At 51.1% G+C, this 16,525-nt stretch overlaps 1 protein-coding gene across 1 annotated transcript in view; it reads right to left on the minus strand.

Annotated features, from left to right (window-relative positions):
• RAB11FIP4 (RAB11 family interacting protein 4) overlaps window positions 1-16,525 on the minus strand; it is a 102,331-nt gene that overhangs the window by 74,292 nt on the left and 11,514 nt on the right. The window lies entirely within an intron of this gene.

The following is a 16,525-nucleotide window of genomic DNA, read 5'->3' on the forward strand; positions in this document are numbered from 1 at the left end:
TGACCAGGCTTCACCCAGTGTGCGTCTGGGGGTAAAGGGTGGGCAGAGGTATGTTCTGTTTCTGTAACCTCCCCACCACTGAACCTGGCACCCAGCGGGCCCTCAGGAAAGGCCAGAAGAATCCCAGGGAAGGAGGAAGGTGGCTTCCTACCAGCTCCCATCCTGGCCGTTGGCGCCTCAGCACTGCAGCTGTCCTCCAGCCCCGCCCTATCACTCAGGCAGCCTCTGACACTGCCAGGCAGTGACGTGGTTTCTGAGAATAGCGATGCCCAGGTGCCACCTGCAGGGCTGTGGAGAGCCCCCCCACCCTCCCGGCCGGTGCCCCGCCTCCTTTCCTCCTGCCCTCTCGTCAGTGGCAATGTAGGGGGGCTATGAATGCAGGGATGGGCTGGGGCTCCTGGTGTTCACCCCTACAATCCCCTCCAAGGTCGGGAGCTATGCTTTAATTATCTCTGATGAGGGTCAAGGTCAGAGTCACCCCGGAGTGTTGAATGGCTGATGTGGAGGTTGATCTCAACCTCAGATCCACGGGGAGGCAGGCTGTGGATTCTGTAGTTGGTGGGTGGAGTCCCTGACTCCCCCAGGCTGGGAGACACTGGGGGAGAGGGGCAGGCTGTCCATCCCCCTGCCTCCGGGGAAAGCCAGCCTGGAGCAGAGATGCCAGGGTCCTTGATGACAGGCAGATAGATGAGGATCCCTGCAAAGTCCCTGGAACGCCCCTGAGCTGTGGGCCCAGGACTCCCACAGGGTCTTCAAAGAGGGAAGGTCTTAGAACACAGTGGGTGTGAATCAGCTGGCACACCAACTGCTGTACAGTCGTTTGGTATTTTTAATTTTCTTTTTTTAATGTAAGTTGTCTTTAAGTTTAATCAGTCTCTTCTCCAGGGGATCTTTTTGACCCAGGGATCAAACCCGGGTTTCCTGCATTGAGGGCAGATTCTTACTGTCTGAGCCATCGGGGAAGCCCAGGAGAAAATGGCTTATTTTAATTGTACAGCCCTTTAAAACCAGACAGAGCTCACCAAGGGCTTGCCATAAACTCTGGCAGACTAGCCTCATCTGATCCTTACAACCACCTTAATAGTGGCTGCTGTTATAGTCTCCCATTATTGCTGAGGAAACCGAAACTCTGACATTTAGAGAGGCTAACACATTGAGACAGTTTCTGTAGTGGGAACTCCTCCCTGACCCCAGGGCCCGCTGACCCTGCGCTTCCCAGAGGCGGCTCTTGCCAGGCTGTCTGCACCAAAACGTTCTTTCACTCTCCTGGCCGCTTATGTGTGGAAGGAGTTTTAGCTTCTACGGCTGGACTCCCCTCACCTAGATCACCAAGAGTGTCAGCCTTCCTGGATACGACACAGGCTTTTGCCAGTACCCCTGGGTGTGTGTGGTGGGGGATTCAGCTGGCCCAGCCCTTGATTTTACAGATGAGGAAGCCAAGGTCCAGGGATGGAGAGGGGCTTACTCAAGGCCACATGGTGAGTATGGTATATAACCACCCACATGTGGTCTTTGGGCTTCCCAGGTGGCACTAGGGGTAAAGAACCCACCTGCCAGTGCAGGAGACTAAGAGGTGCGGGTTCGATCCCTGGGTCAGGAAGATGCCCTGGAGGAGGGCATGGCAACCCACTCCAGTATTCTTGCCAGGAGAATCCCATGGACAGGGGAACCCGCTAAGGTATAGTCCATGGGGTTGCAGAGTTAGACTGAAGCAACTTAGCATGCACACATGGTCTTCGCGGTGAACCGGGACCCCGGTTCATAACCTGTATGGGGCGCACACACCCTGCATGGCTGGGTTGCACTGTCCTGTGGGCTCCCAGGTGGGAGGGGTGGGCACACTGGGCCTGGCAGGGGCTACAGGAGCAGCTGTTGTTGCTGGCGCGCACACAGCTGGGCCGCGGAGCTGGCTGCCAGGGGAGCAATCAGTTTCCCTGGCAGCAAAATATTGATCCTCCTTTTTCGGGCCACCCAATTACCAGGCTTCCCCTTCTATTTCTGTTGCCTTTCTCTTCAGGCTGATTTTCTCCCCCACTCATTCCTCCCCGGGTCATAGCTCTTCTATCTTAGGCCAGACGATGTTTGGAGTATCACTGCTGCTGCCCTCTGATTGATCATCAGCCAGATTGCCCTGAGCCTGAGCCCAGCCACCCACGCCTCCCCAATTTGGACATCTGCAAGCCAGACGGACTCAGGCAAGCTATTATCTGAACAAGGGAGATAAGCTGGCTCAGTCTGCAGTTCTAATAAATGTTAGCGATTGAATTATTAATCAAACAAATGCTTAGTAACTCCTCTCTGATGCCAGGCCAGCTCTGAGCACTGTATACATATGAACTCATGGAAGACTTACAACCACTTCAGAAGAAGATGCTATTATTATTCCCATTGTTCAGGTGAGGACACTGAGGCTCAGGAAGGCTCATCCAGGGTCAAGGTCACACAGCTAGTAAGAGGTAGAGCTGGGATTTGAACACAGGCTGCCTGCCCCAGAGTTCATGCTCTTACCCAGTAATAACTATTATTTCTACTAATACAGTGATACTCACTATTATTATCACAAGTGTGGGGCTTGCTCTGACCAGAGAAAAGATAAATCTGTATTCTCCTCTGATTTTGGCCATGCCATGCAGCTTGTGGGGCCTTAGTTACCTGACCAGGGATCAAACCCATGGCCCATGATAGTGAAAGTGCTGAGACTTAGCCAGAGAATTCCCAATTCTACTCTCTTTTCACCTAGAAAAATTGGGTCCAGAGAACCTTTGTTTAAGAATTTGAAATATTTAGGGAATTCCCTGGCAGTCCAGTGTTTAGGACTCCACACTTTCACTGCTGTGGGCCTGGGTTCAATCTTTGGTTAGGGAACTGAGATCCCACAAGCCCGTGACATGGCCCAAAAAAATGTTTTTTTGAATGTTTAAAGGATGTGAAATACTAGATAATAGTATTTCAAATGGAGAAGGCAATGGCACCCCACTCCAATGCTCTTGCCTGGAAAATCCCATGGATGGAGGAGCCTGGTGGGCTGCAGTTCATGGGGTCACTAAGAGTCGGACACGACTGAGCAACTTCACTTTCACTTTTCACTTTCATGCATTGGAGAAGGAAATGGCCACCCACTCCAGTGTTCTTGCCTGGAGAATCCCAGGGACGGGGGAGCCTGGTGGGCTGCCGTCTGTGGGGTCGCACAGAGTCAGACACGACTGAAGCGACTTAGCAAGCAGCAGTAGCAGTGTTTCAAATGTTGACTTGCTAAAGCACAAGTCTCCAACTAACATGCTAAATGCAGCCTGTAGACAAATTTAAATATTTAAAATGAAATGCCAAGATCCAAAAGGCTTCTGGTTCGGGTTAAGATGGAGTCAGAAGCTCTACACTCTCGTCTCTTGCACTGGTTCTAACTAAAAACTCTGGACAGAATATACATAAAGCAACTATCCAAGGACTCTGAAAAGTAAATCACAGCAGACAACTTGGGAGAAAAATTAAAACTAGACATAAACAACAAAATAAAAACCAAAAACAAGGCAAACATCTTGAAGTAAGATGAATAGTGTTAAGTCCCCTGATTTACTTTTTCTCACACGTTTTCTAGCCTAGGCTCAGGTAACTCAACCCTAGAACTGCACAGCAGGTGTGAACAGAAAAAGCTCTAAAAGAAACTCTGTTTTTATATATATATATACATATATATATGTTATTTTTTTAAGAAAAATTTTTGTTTCTTATCTTTTTCTTAATTTACAAAGAAACTCTCTTTTGGATAAGAGGTCAGGAAAGGGGACCCTTTTGGAATAGATAAAGGGGGACAAATGCTGTGTCTTTTTTTAATGTGGATCACTTTTGAAGTCTATTGAATTTTTCACAATATTGCTTATGTCTTATGTTTTGGGTTTTTTGGCTGCAAGGCATGTAGGATCTTAGCTCCGTAACCAGGGATCAAGCTCGCACCCCCTGCACTGGAAGGCTGAGTCTCAGCCACAGGCCCACCAGGGAAGGCTGCATGTTTGTTTTGTAAGCCCTCTCCCGAGCCCTCCCTCACGGCAAGGCCCAGTCTCAGAGGTGAGTGCGAGCAGCCAGGCAGGCACCTAAAACTCAGAGAGGAGGAAAATCTTTCCCTGAAGAAGGAGAAACTTGGAAAATTGGGGAAACGGTCAACATGGGCAAGGGGGATTCCTGTTACTCGGTCCTCTCTTGTTTTTCCTCTCCCCACTGCGACCTGCAGGTGGACCAGTCCTCGGAGATGTACACAGGGTGGCCAGGACCTCAGATTTCTGGTCAAAGGACCAGGAAAAAGGGGCTCCTGGGAGCTTGGGGTTTGGGGAGGTGGGGATCACAGAGAAGACAGAGTTGGAGATTATGATCCGATAAGATGTGCTTGAAGTCCTGGGCCCATTCCTGAGCTGCAGGTACATGGAACTAACCCAAAAGAGTATGCCAAAAGCTTTGAGAACAGAACTACAGTGCAGACAGTGAACAGTCGGGTCCCAGGAGAGTGTACATTTGAGGAGGATTCAAATAGCACTTCAAAGTCTTTGAGAACTGAATTGACTACTCAGAGGGCAGGTTGGGATCTGAGGCTTCAACCTAACTGGGTTGATTTTCTGATTAAACAAACAAACAAAAATCAGTACTCTTCAGAGTATTTTTTAGGGGTTCCCAGGTGGCTCAGTGGTAAAGAATCCGCCTGCTGATGCAGGAGACACAGGAGATGAGGGTTTGATCCCCAGATGGGGAGGATCCCCTGGAGAAGGAAATGGCAGCCCACTCCAGTATTCTTGCCTGGGAAATCCCATGGGCAGAGGAACCTGGAAGGCTACAGTCCAAAAAGAGTTGGATAGGACTGAGCAAAAGAGTTGGACAGGACTGAGCTACTAGGTATGCAGCAGGAGTATTATTAACAGGACCCAGAGTCTCAGAATATTCAGAATGTCCAGGACACAGTCCAAAATTACTCGAAATGTAGAGAGACAGGAAAAGCTCAGCAAGGCACAAGAGAAAAGATAATAAACACCAACCCCAAGGTGACCCAGATATTATCATTAGTAGACAGAGTCTTTAAAGCAATTATTGTAACTGTATTCCATGAATGAAGGGTGAACATTCTTGAAACAAGTGAAAATAAAGAAATTCTCAGAAGAAAAATAGAAACTATGAAAAAGAACTGAATGGAAATTTTGGAATGGAAAAATAAAGTAACTGAAACATGAAAAATTCATTGGACAGGCTTGGAAGCAGCATGGAGATGACAAAAAAAACAGCTGGTGTGCATATAATACTGTATGATCTGTGGTTAGTTGAATCTATGGATGCAGAACCACAAATACTGAGGAACCTTGGATAACAGAGGGCCAACTTAGGGACTTGAGCATCCAAGTTTTTTGGGATCCATGTGGGTCCTAGAACCAATTCCCAGATACTGAGAGACCACTGTTTAAAGATGGAATATGTCATTATACATTTGTGAAGCCCACAGAATATACAATCTATACTTATATATTATTTATTTTTATATACATTGATTAATTATTTACATGGCCACAACCGAGTGGAGTTTATCCATCAAGGCTAGTTCAACATTTGACCATTAATTGATGAAATCTAAAGCTGACCGAAGAAGAAAGATCACACGATCATCTCAGTGGATGAGACAAAGCAATACAAATTCAACATCCATTCATGATAAAAACTCTCGGCCAGCTCAGAACAGAACGGAACATCCTTATCCTAGAGAAATAAAAACTTATGTTCACACACAAAACACTGCACATGAATGTGTCTAACAGCATTACACACATCGCCAAAACACGGGAACATGTCAAATATCCTCTGACAGTGAATGGATAAACAAATTCTTCTGTAATAAAAAGGAACAATTGATAGCAGATGGAGGACTCTCAAACGCCTTTACTCTGCAAAAGATACCAGTCTCAAAAGGTTACAAATGGCGATTCCAGTGCTATGGAAAAGGCAAATGGATCAAGACAGAGAACAGGTCGGTGGTTGTCAAGGGGAGGGAGGAGGAGACAGTTTAAACGCAAAGGGGCGGCACCAGGGAATGTAGGGGGAGGTGAACTGTTTTGTACCCTGACTGCGGTGGTGGTTATAGGAATCCATGCAGACGTTAAAACTCATGGAATCATGTCCCCTCCCCCACAAAAAGTGAAATTTATTATTTGTAAAGCTAACTTTGTGTGTGTGTGGCCATGCCCCTGCAACATGCAGAGTCTTAATTCCATGACCAGGGATGGAACCCGAGCCCCTTGCACTGGAAGTGTAGAATCTTAACCACTGGACCATCAGGGAAGTCGCTCTAAAAATTTCTTTTTAAATCAAGGACACTGCACACCCAGAGTGGGATATCTGGCTTTTCTTAAAGATTTGGGAACATTGGGCTTATGCTTCCCCACAGCAATAGTGGGCCCCCATTGAGTTACAGCACACCCTCCCTCTCTTTTTAATATTTATTCTATTTGGCTGCACTGCGTCTTAGGGGCGGCATGCAGGATCTTTGATCTTTGTGGAGGCATCTGGGTCTTTAATTGTGGCATGTGGGATCTAGTTCCCTGACCAGGGATCGAACCCGGCCCCTCGCCTTAGGAGTCTTAGCCCCTGGACCCCGGGGAGGTCCTAGAGCACACTCTTTTAGACAGGCCTCTGCTCTCCTCCCAGTTTGCCATGGTAACCCCTAAAGTCCAAGTTCTCCATCCTCCCAGGCCGCTCCCTTCCTGAAACCGGGGGCATCTGAGTGGCAGGTCCTGCTACCCTAGGTGGACACTTGGCTTAGCTGAGCCCCTGAAGTTTTCTGCACCATCGAAGGGAGTTCCAGGGCTGGGCTTGAAGTTGGATGGAGTTGAAACTCCCGAGCATAAAAAAGCAGCTGCAAAGTCAGGTGGGCAGTCAAGCAGGGAGGCTCAGGCCCCTGGAGGATCCTGGGCTGGGCCAGGATGTGCTGTCAGCTCTGATGGGAGACCACCGCTGGGAGTCGTGCTCCCCACCGCCAGCCTCGTCTGCCTTCTGAGTGCTTCTGGGGAGAAGACCCCCAGAGGCGGTGAGGCAGCTGCTGGAGCCGAGAGCTCCAGAGAGAGGGACAGCTGGGGTCAGGAACATGGCCCGGGGCATCCTGAATCCAGGACTGGCTGGACAGTATTCTGCTGGGAGAGGCTGGTGGGGAAAGGTGTGGCAGGCAGCCAAGGGAGCAGCGGAGAGAGGGGGTACCAGCCAAGCCTAGAGTTCTGGGGTGAGGGAGGCCACGAGGGCAAATGGGAAGCCAAGTGTCGTCACGGATGAGGCCAGGAAGAGAGGGAACAGGGTCTGAAGAAGGGCTTGGAAGCCACGCCCAGGAGGCGGTACTTTATCCCGTGTCACAGGCCTAGAGTGACAGTCACAAGTCCCAAAGTCCCCCGCTGAAGAGCACTGCCTAGGTGTCGGGTGTTATTTCGAGCATTTCACACATCTCACTGCTTCCAGTCCTCCTGGGAGACAGAGCTGGGTCACTCCCATCTATTCCCACCACCCCAGGGGATCCTGGCCTTCCCTCGGGCCTCAGGAGCACACGCTCAGGACTGCTTGTTTATCCACTTTCCCAGCAGCCCAGCTGCCTGCCATCAGGGCACACAATGGGGCCCTGTACTCTGGAGCCCCCACCCCCAGCCCAAAGGACAGAGGGCACAGAGGCTGGGGGAGGGGGCAGCCACCATCCCTCTGTTAATTCTCAGCAGGGAGCGGAGAGGAGGGGAGTCAGGCCGAGCCAGCTAGAGATGAGGGAGGGATTCCCAAGGGGTCCTGTCAGGTCCTGCACCCCTGGCTCCGCTGGGGACCACCCCCAGCCTCTGGAAGCCTGCTCTCCTCCCTGGGAAGGGCTGTCCCGTGGAGTCAGTCACACTCGCTGACTGGGCCACAGGTGGGTGGGGAAGTGCGCCTTGTAGGAGTCAGGAGCTGGGGGCTCAGGGTCAGCTTTGTTATTTGTGGGGCCAGTGCAGGTGGAAACATTAAGACCCTTCGTTTAAAATCTTATTTGGAATTTCAAGCTAGTGACTGCAGAGCACTGAACCGCGTGTGACTGCACAAGTCACAGGCCAGGCGGGTGGGCTCCACCTTTTCACGAGTCTCAGATTCGCTGTGCTTTCTTGGCCCTCAGTCCCGTGCCAACTCTGCCATCAGGGACCTCACAGAGTGGTCTTGGGGAGACCCCTCCCTCTCTGGGCCTCAGTTTCCCCATCTGGAAAATGAACTGAAGCCGCTGATGCCATTAGCATTGAGGGTCTCTTCTGCTCTGATGTCCGTAGGATTCTAATGTTTTTCCCAGGAAGTCCATGGTTGGAAGGGGAAGGAGTTAGGCAGATAAAGAGAAGAAAATCAGAAGAAACAGATGGAGTAAAGAGCTAGTAGCAAATGTCTGCATCTAACACAGCTTCACCAGGGACAGTAAATAAATGGCATGGGGACCCTGAAGTGTGACCCTGGGGGCTTATTCAACCTGACTCACTTCCTTTCTTCTATAAAGTCAAGAAATGAGAACAAGGACCTAAGCAGATCTCGCTGGTCACCTCCATGTTGCCCCTCCTCTATCCGCTCCCCTTTGGGCAGCCCTGATGTGGCTGAGATGGCTGCCCACCTCTCCTGGACCAGGTGTCTTGGGGGAACCTCAACTCCAGGGCATGAGTCCTGACTGGACCAAGCTAGACAGGTGGGCTCAGCCCCCTTGCCAGTGATTGGTTTAAGCAAAAGCATGTTGTATACTTCTGACCAATGAGACATGAGGAAACCCCCGTGGGAGGCTTCTGGGAGAGGTTTTCCTTGATGATGCGGAAAAAGAAAAAACTCACAGTAAGTGCTCCCCCCACTTCTTGCCTCTTGGAGAGAGGACACACCCTGGGCCTAACTGGGGGAGCTGACGGAATGACGTTAGGTGTGGGACGATGCCTCTGAGCCCCTGAAGGTGCCAGCCCTGGAGCTGCCCTACCTTGGGCCCACGTGCTAGGATGAAAAAGACATTTTCTCAGCATTTAAGCCACTTTGCATTGGTTTCTGGTTCTTACAGCTGGATGCGCGTGTGTGCATGTGTGTAGGGGGCTGACAGATGAAGGACGCTATCCTCTGGATGCTCCAGGAGTTAAAGGGAGGGGCGGGAGGGTGGCTGTGTGAGAAAAGGTGCTCAGTGCACAACAGAGAAAGGAACGGGGTTGGGGTGCCTCGGGCCAGGTGGCCTGCAGGGCAGTCACATGGTACCCAGGCCACCGCCTCCAGGGCTAGGGACGCCTTCCATTATGAGACCCCGGCGGGTCCCAGTGTCACCACCCGGCCCCTCATTCACAGCCTGGCCACTCCTGACCAGAATCCCTCAGGCCACCCAAGAGGGCTTTGTTCGGTGTCTGAATAGGAACGAAAGGGACAGAAGCCGGGTGGTCTCTGAGGTGAACTGGCCTGTGCATCCATCTGTCCCCCTGTCCAGTCCCTCAGCAAACGTCTCCTCAGCCCGACTGCCCGGGGCGGGGGCCGGCGGGGAACAGACCAGCTCCCAGGAAGCTCCCAGGAAAAGGACAGCTGTCCGGCTGTATTTCTCAGTGAAGTAAAATAAAAATAGCCTAGGGAACAGCAACCAGGTGTGTAGATGGCTGTTGACACTGCCACATGCCCAGGGGCAGTAGGAGGTCCTCCTACTGTGTGACCAAGCTGTGTGGCCAGCTGTGTGACCAAGAGTGACTGGCTCAACCTCTCGGAGCAATAACGTGTGCCTCATGAGCTGTTAGGATTTAAAAGGAAAGACCCGGAGCGTAGCCTGGAACCTGGCACAGAGCAAACTCCAGTTAAATGAGCGTGTTCCAGGCACTCAGTGCCCGGAGGCTGGTCACGAAGCTGGGACACAGGTTGTCTCCATCTGCTGGGATAGCGGTCCTTTCACCTCTTCTTTCTACATTCTTTACTTGGTTGAATTTTTTAAATGGATTGGATCATTTTTTTTAACTCAGAGCGGGGGACAAAAAGCTTGTTTTATTCTTGTAAAAAATTACTCACAGTATTGTGGAGTTAGAAAAGAACAGAATTCACCATGCATGCATGCTCAGTCGTGCCCGACTCTTTGTGACCCCATGGACTGTAGCCCAGCAGGCTCCTCTGTCCGTGGGATTCTCCAGGCAAGAATACTGCAGTGGGTTGCCACGTCCTTCATCAGGGGATCTTTCCCATCCAGGGATCAAACCCAGGTCTTCTGCACTGGCAAGCAGATTCTTCACCATTGAGCTACTTGTGAATCCACCATAATGCTCATGTGTGTGCTTAGTCACTTAGTGGTGTCCGACTCTGCAACTCCACGGACTGCAGCCCACCAGGCTCCTCTGTCCATGAATCCCTGGGATTCTCCAGGCAAGAATACTGGAGTGGGTTGCCATGCCCTCCTCCAGGGGATCTTCCCAACCCAGGGATCGAACCCAGGTCTCCCGCCTGTGGATTCTTTACCATCTGAGCCAACAGGGAAGCCCATACTGCTATAATACTACCCAAATCTCCAGCAGTGGGAGCCAAGTGGAAACAGAGGGCTTAGAGGAGGTGGTGGTTATGCCGGACCCTAAAAGATGGCAGAGTTGAACACAACAGCTGGATAGGGGATGGTGATGGGGGAACTGCATGAGCAAACGCAGGGAGGAGGAAGAAGGCAGCCAGGCCAAGGAGGGGCCTGAAGGACTTGGGGAACCATCAGCTGCCCTGTGTGGCTGGAGGGCAGGCAGATAATAAGTGGGAGAGGGGAACAGGGCTGGGACCCATCAGACTCTCCCCTTTAGAAGAGGGCCGGCGAAGCAGGTTTGGGGTTTGGGAAGGAGCCCAGAGTTCACAGGGCAGCGTGGAGGGAGATGGGAGGCCTGCAGACCAGGGCTGTGTAGGGGAAGGAGAGAGAGGTCTAGAGGGAAGAGCTTAAAGGCCAGGGGCCCGGCTTGCTGGATTTGGGCAGGGAGGAGGTGTGCACTCGCAGGCCCCGTCTCAGGGCTCTGGGTGGATGATGGGGACAGTCCCTGGGAGGTCCCCGAGAAGGAGGAGGAGTTTGGGGTGAGGAGCCTGAGGCTCACAGGGAGGACTTCAGTGGCTGGGGATGACTTTCCAGGGTCTTTTCCTGACCACAAATCCAGATCCCGGGGCACTCAGCCACAGGTCTCCCTGCCAAGCCCAGTGGACGCCGAGAAGAGAGTCCCCTCCACTTCTAACTAGTGACGCTGACCTGTCTCCAAGGGTGGCGGGGCAACCCTGACTCCTCTCCATGGTGGCAGACGTAGGGAACATGTCTGGGATGAGGGACGGGGGTGGCCACCCACACAAAGGGGAAGGCTGTGGCTTGAGGGCTTCAGAGACCAGGACTCAGAGAGGCTCGCAGGTCTGGGCAGAGGGCCCTATGGGTGCCCTCCCTCAGTTGGCCCGTGCCCGGCATGGGCAGGTCCAGCACCAGCCGTGTGCGAAGAAGAGATGCAAGCACAGACCTGACCTCTTGTGGGATGGAAAAGATGCAGGAAATCCCCTCCCCAGGCCTGGGACTTCAGGGTGCCTGCGACACACCTGCAGCTTGTTTAAATGCAGGTTGAGATCAGGGAGGCTTGGGGCCAGGCTTGAGAGTCCACATCTCTGACCAGCTCCTGGGAGACGCGCTACCATGGGCACTCGGACTGGTGAGGTTTTAGGTGACTTCTCAGGATCCTTTCAGGATTGGGAGGGAGGGGTCCAAGAGCGAGGCCAGTCTGGGTGTGCCACTTGGGACTCTGGGGTGCCAGCACCGGGAGGAAGACCAGGGGTGGGCCTGAGGGCAGGTGGGTGGTGAGGCCAAGGCTATCCCGCCCCTGGGGGGGTTTTTCCTGGCCGATGGGGCAGGAGGGAACTCGCCCTTTAAGGGGTAAGGGAGGGCACTTGTCCTGGGACACTGTTTGGGGAGGGTTGGGCACAGGCTCAAAGAGCCCCAGGAGGGTGGAGCTTGCGTCCACTGGTTCTGACCTTGGCGTTAGGCCCTCGGTTGGTATCTTGGGTCCTCAGAATAGTCTGAAAGGCGCGGCTCACTCTATGGTTAGTATTAGGTCCGTTCCATTTATTTATTTAATGGGAATGGTTGCTCATCAAAGGGGCATGCTGGCCCAGGGGCGCTGAGAGCCCGTGCCACCCCAGTGTCTCCCCCAGGCTGTGGTTCCCCGACCCCCCACACACCCGTCCCATCCATCCTACCCCCACCCTCCAGTACTGACCCAGCTCCTGGGTCCAATCACCCCTCCAGGCACCCTTCAACCCCGCACAGACAATTCAAGTCAAAAAGAAATGCCTTCCTGCCAGCCCGCTGTTGCCCAGAAAATGGGGCTAACAGGAAACATCTCATTCATTATCTTCTAGTGAATTGAGGTTTAGTTACTTGAAATAACAAAACAGGGGGCTTCAGCCGGAAATGTCCACGTTGTTGCTGTCAGCACAACAGAAGGTGGCAAATGAGAAAGACTGTGAGTCCTGAGAGCCTCACTGCGGAATTTCTGAATCAGGGTGAGGAGAAACGCAGCCGCGTCGCACACTCACCACCAGACCCTGGACGAACCCTGACCTTGCTAAGCCTTGGGGTTCTAGCCTGTGAGATGGAGCTGGCAGACGCCACCTCATTCTGTTCCTGTCAGGACCCACGGAGATTACGGATTGGAGAGCTTGGCAAAAAATAAACACTAGGCTGATTCATGGTGATGTATGGCAGAAACCAACACCATATGCTAAAGTGCTTATCCTTCAATTAAAAAGATATGAATTAAAAAAAATAAATACCATGTAGGTATATGCTGCTGATACCCCATCAGCCTGAAGTCCCCCACGTGAATCGAGTCCCCTCCCTGTTGCCTGGTAGGGGTCAGGCAGATACCTATGGTAGCCACAGGGCAAGGGCGATGTCTTGCCTACCATAGGTCTCTCCCTTGAAGAAAATCCAAAGGATCTCAGCAGAGCTGCACAGCCTGTGGCCCTGGCAGGGGGACCTGAAACCCACATGTGCCTGGAGCCTGAAGGCGCCATTTCCAGGATCCTGTCTATTTCCATGGGACTCGTGGGTGTTTACCCCACACTTTGGACGAGCAGGCCCAGGTAGGGGCTGGAGACACCAAGAGGCTCGACCACGGTCTGGTCACTGTGTCCAGCTGCCTCTCAAGCCAATGGGGACAGCAGAGACTAACGTGGCCCAGCCCCTTCCCATCACTGTCCCTGTGAGGTATGCAGGATGGGGGTTAGGGTCCCAGTTTTGCTAAGGAAGCAAATAGAACCCAGAGAGACTGAACCCGTACCCAAGGTCACCAGGAGGGCATTTCTTAGAGTATGTCAAGGTGTCCCATGAAAAAAGGATTCTGAGATCAACAACTCAGAGACATTCTGGGCCCAAGTCAGAATTTTTAACTGAACTGCTGCGGCGGGGGGGGGGTAAGTAGGTAATATTTTCAAACTTTCTTGACAGGGTGCCCTCTCTTGGCAGGACCAAGATTCTACAAACTCAGGGCTCTTCAAACCCCCTGCTTTGGGCGGCACCACCATCAGAGTTTCTCTCTGTGCAGGACGTTAAATGAGTTATTTCCACAGCAAAATGATGGGTGACGGAGGTGGGTGACGCACGGTGGTACCTTGAGACTGAAGGTACCCTGGTCCAGTCGTCCATCCCCCACTGCCAGGCGGCTCCTGGGGTGCAGAGCTGACTGCACCTCTGTGCAGAGATGTCCAGTGGGATCTCCCAGGGACCTTCCAGAACTAAGCATCTTCCGGAAAGGAAGCTGGCTGCCCCTCCTGGAGGCCTGACCCTAAGGGGGCGGAAATGGGCAGAAGAGGCTGCCACGTCTAGGGCGTTCCTACCCTCACATCCTCTCTGCCACAACTGTCACTTCTCCTGGGAATTCTGAAGGAGCTCTCACATTCTGTCTTGCAAGAGAACCACAGAAACCAACACCGCCTCCCACACATCTTCCCGACCCTGCCAGGCAGACTGCACAGTGGGGCAGACCCACGCAGCTGCGGTTTCTCTCTGCCCAATGCCAGGTTGCCCCTCACCTGGCAGGTGTGCCTTCCTTGCCTTTGGGGAACTACCCCTCCCCATTCCTGGCCCATCACAATTCCACCCTCTTCCAAGCTTAATCCTTTGCCCTGACTGAGAAAATAGCAAACATCATTAAAACACTGAATAGATGCTGGGAAGACACGTGGTACAATTTACCCTCTGGTCTTGAACTGCGTTCTAATGGAAGAAGAATGCAAAGTTCCCCGGCAGTCCAGTGGTTAGGACTCGGTGGTTTCACTGCCGTGGTGCAGGTTTTAATCCTTGGTCAGGAACTACGATCCCACAAGCTGTGTGGCCACAGCCAAAGGGGGAAAAACTGGGGCAGGGAGGAGGTGGTCTTTGGTCTTCAGTAACGTGCTAAAGATGATAAACCTAAACCCAGGTACCAGTGTTATACTCAATGGTAGTGAGTAACAGTCACTCCATTTGAAAAGAATAACGAGAAAAGGATGCTGGGCTTCTGCCTCTGTCATCCCCACCACCTCTCACACCGAGTGGCTCCACCAACTAGTTCAAGACCAGAGCAGAGGCCGAGGGACGCCTTCCTCAGCCCACCAGCCATGTCTGTCCCAGCACCAGCTCTGTGGTCATCTGTGCCCAGCAAGTTTCAATCTGTCCATCCCCCTGGTGTGCTGCTTCTGTTTCTCTGCCTTTGGAGGGTGGCGTCCTCTGCTGATCCTCAGCCTAGACCCCCGACCACCTCTTGCCAGGCCCTTCCCTCTGCATTAGACACGCTCCTGGAGCAAAACCAGCCTCAGCAGCACGGCCTTTGGGCCACTGTCGTGAGACCACCTGCGGTGGCTGCAGCTCAGGCGCCCACCCCAGTCTGTTCTTAACTTGCAACTCAGCTACTCCTGAGCCCTCCTCAGTCAGGGCCATGTCTCCAGTGCCCAGGCAGGTTCCAACTAGTTTTATTTTTTTCACATTATACAATTATCCTTTTTTAAAAAATTTATTGAAATATAGTTAATATAGTTGATTTACAGCTAGTTTTAGGAACTTCCCTGGTGGTCCAGTGGTTAGGACTCCATGCTTCCGCTGCAGGGGACTTCGGTTCAATTCCTGGTTTGAGAACTAAGATCCCACATGCCGCAAAGTAAGACCAATAATAATACCAATAATAATAAACCAAATAGTTTTAGAAATAGGTGTGAGTCCCATCTCAGAAGGAAAAGTCATTACACTCATAAAAATAAGAAAAGACATAATGAAATCATTACTTTTGGAAGAGGACATGATTGTTTACCTAGAAAATCCCAAGAAATCAACCAGAAAAAGTACTATAAGTAATAAATGGGTTCAGACCAGTGGGGAGATATGTGATAAGTTGATAAAAATCAATAGTATTCTTATATACTAGTGACATGCAGCTAGTAAAAAAAAATCATTGGAAAAAATTATTTCATTCTCAGTAGTAACCAAGCACATTAAATATTAAACACTAATTTAGCCTAATTCTAAGACATTTATTTTTAATGTTAATATTTTGCTCCTACTGGGAGAACTAAGCATATAATAAAGATGGTGATATTCTCTAAATTAATAAGCTTAATGCAATACCAATTAAAGAGCTTGAAAATGTGTTTATATACTTAAAAATCCATAAACGGTGAAGAATGAGAGAGCTCTTTTTTTTTTAAGGTAATGATGGTTGACTTTTCTCAATTTTAAAATATACCAAGAAATAATGATCAAAATTTTACAATGCTGCATCTTTGCACATCGCAAAGAATAACAATGGCAACATGGGAGAGAAAAGCATCCATCAGTCCATAGTGACATTCGGGAAAGGGAGTGAAGGAAAGATCTTCTTTACAGAACAACCTCTGTATCTAGAAGGAATGACAGAAAAACCATCATTTTGCAGCCACCTGTGTAATTCACACGGGCCAGGAGCATCAAGGAATACTAAAATCAGACTTCCTTGGTGATACACTGGACAAGAATCCACCTGCCAATGCGAGGGACACCAGCTCAGTCCCTGGTCCAGAAAGATTCCACCTGCCACAGAGCAACTCAGCCCGGGTGCCACAACTGTGTGCCCTAGAGCCTGTGCCCAGCAACGAGAGAAGCCACCAAAGTGAGCAGCCCTGGGCACCAAGGAGAGAGTAGCCCCCACTCTCCATGACCAGAGAAAGCCCAGACAGCAACGGAGACCCAGTCCAACCAAAAATGAAAACAAGCTCTAAAAAAGGAATGCTAAAGCCACTGTGTGAAAAGCTATGAGAGAACCAAATTTTCACCCTGTCTAAGGTACCATCCCACAAATTAATTATAAAGGAGAAAAAGCACCATCATACTGAAGACATCAAGCAGATGCAGCCTTAGCCAACCGGTCAAACTCAGCATCACCACTTAATGGGACAAACTGACATCATGCGACCCCTTACGTGATGCTCCGAGGAGCACACACCATCAACTCTTCTTGCCAAAAGTGCGAGGAAGCAATCAGATACATCCAGGCTATGGCAGAGCCTATAGGAC

The sequence above is a fragment of the Budorcas taxicolor genome, chromosome 19, assembly GCF_023091745.1.
Source record: "Budorcas taxicolor isolate Tak-1 chromosome 19, Takin1.1, whole genome shotgun sequence".
NCBI classification, from domain to species: domain Eukaryota; kingdom Metazoa; phylum Chordata; class Mammalia; order Artiodactyla; family Bovidae; genus Budorcas; species Budorcas taxicolor.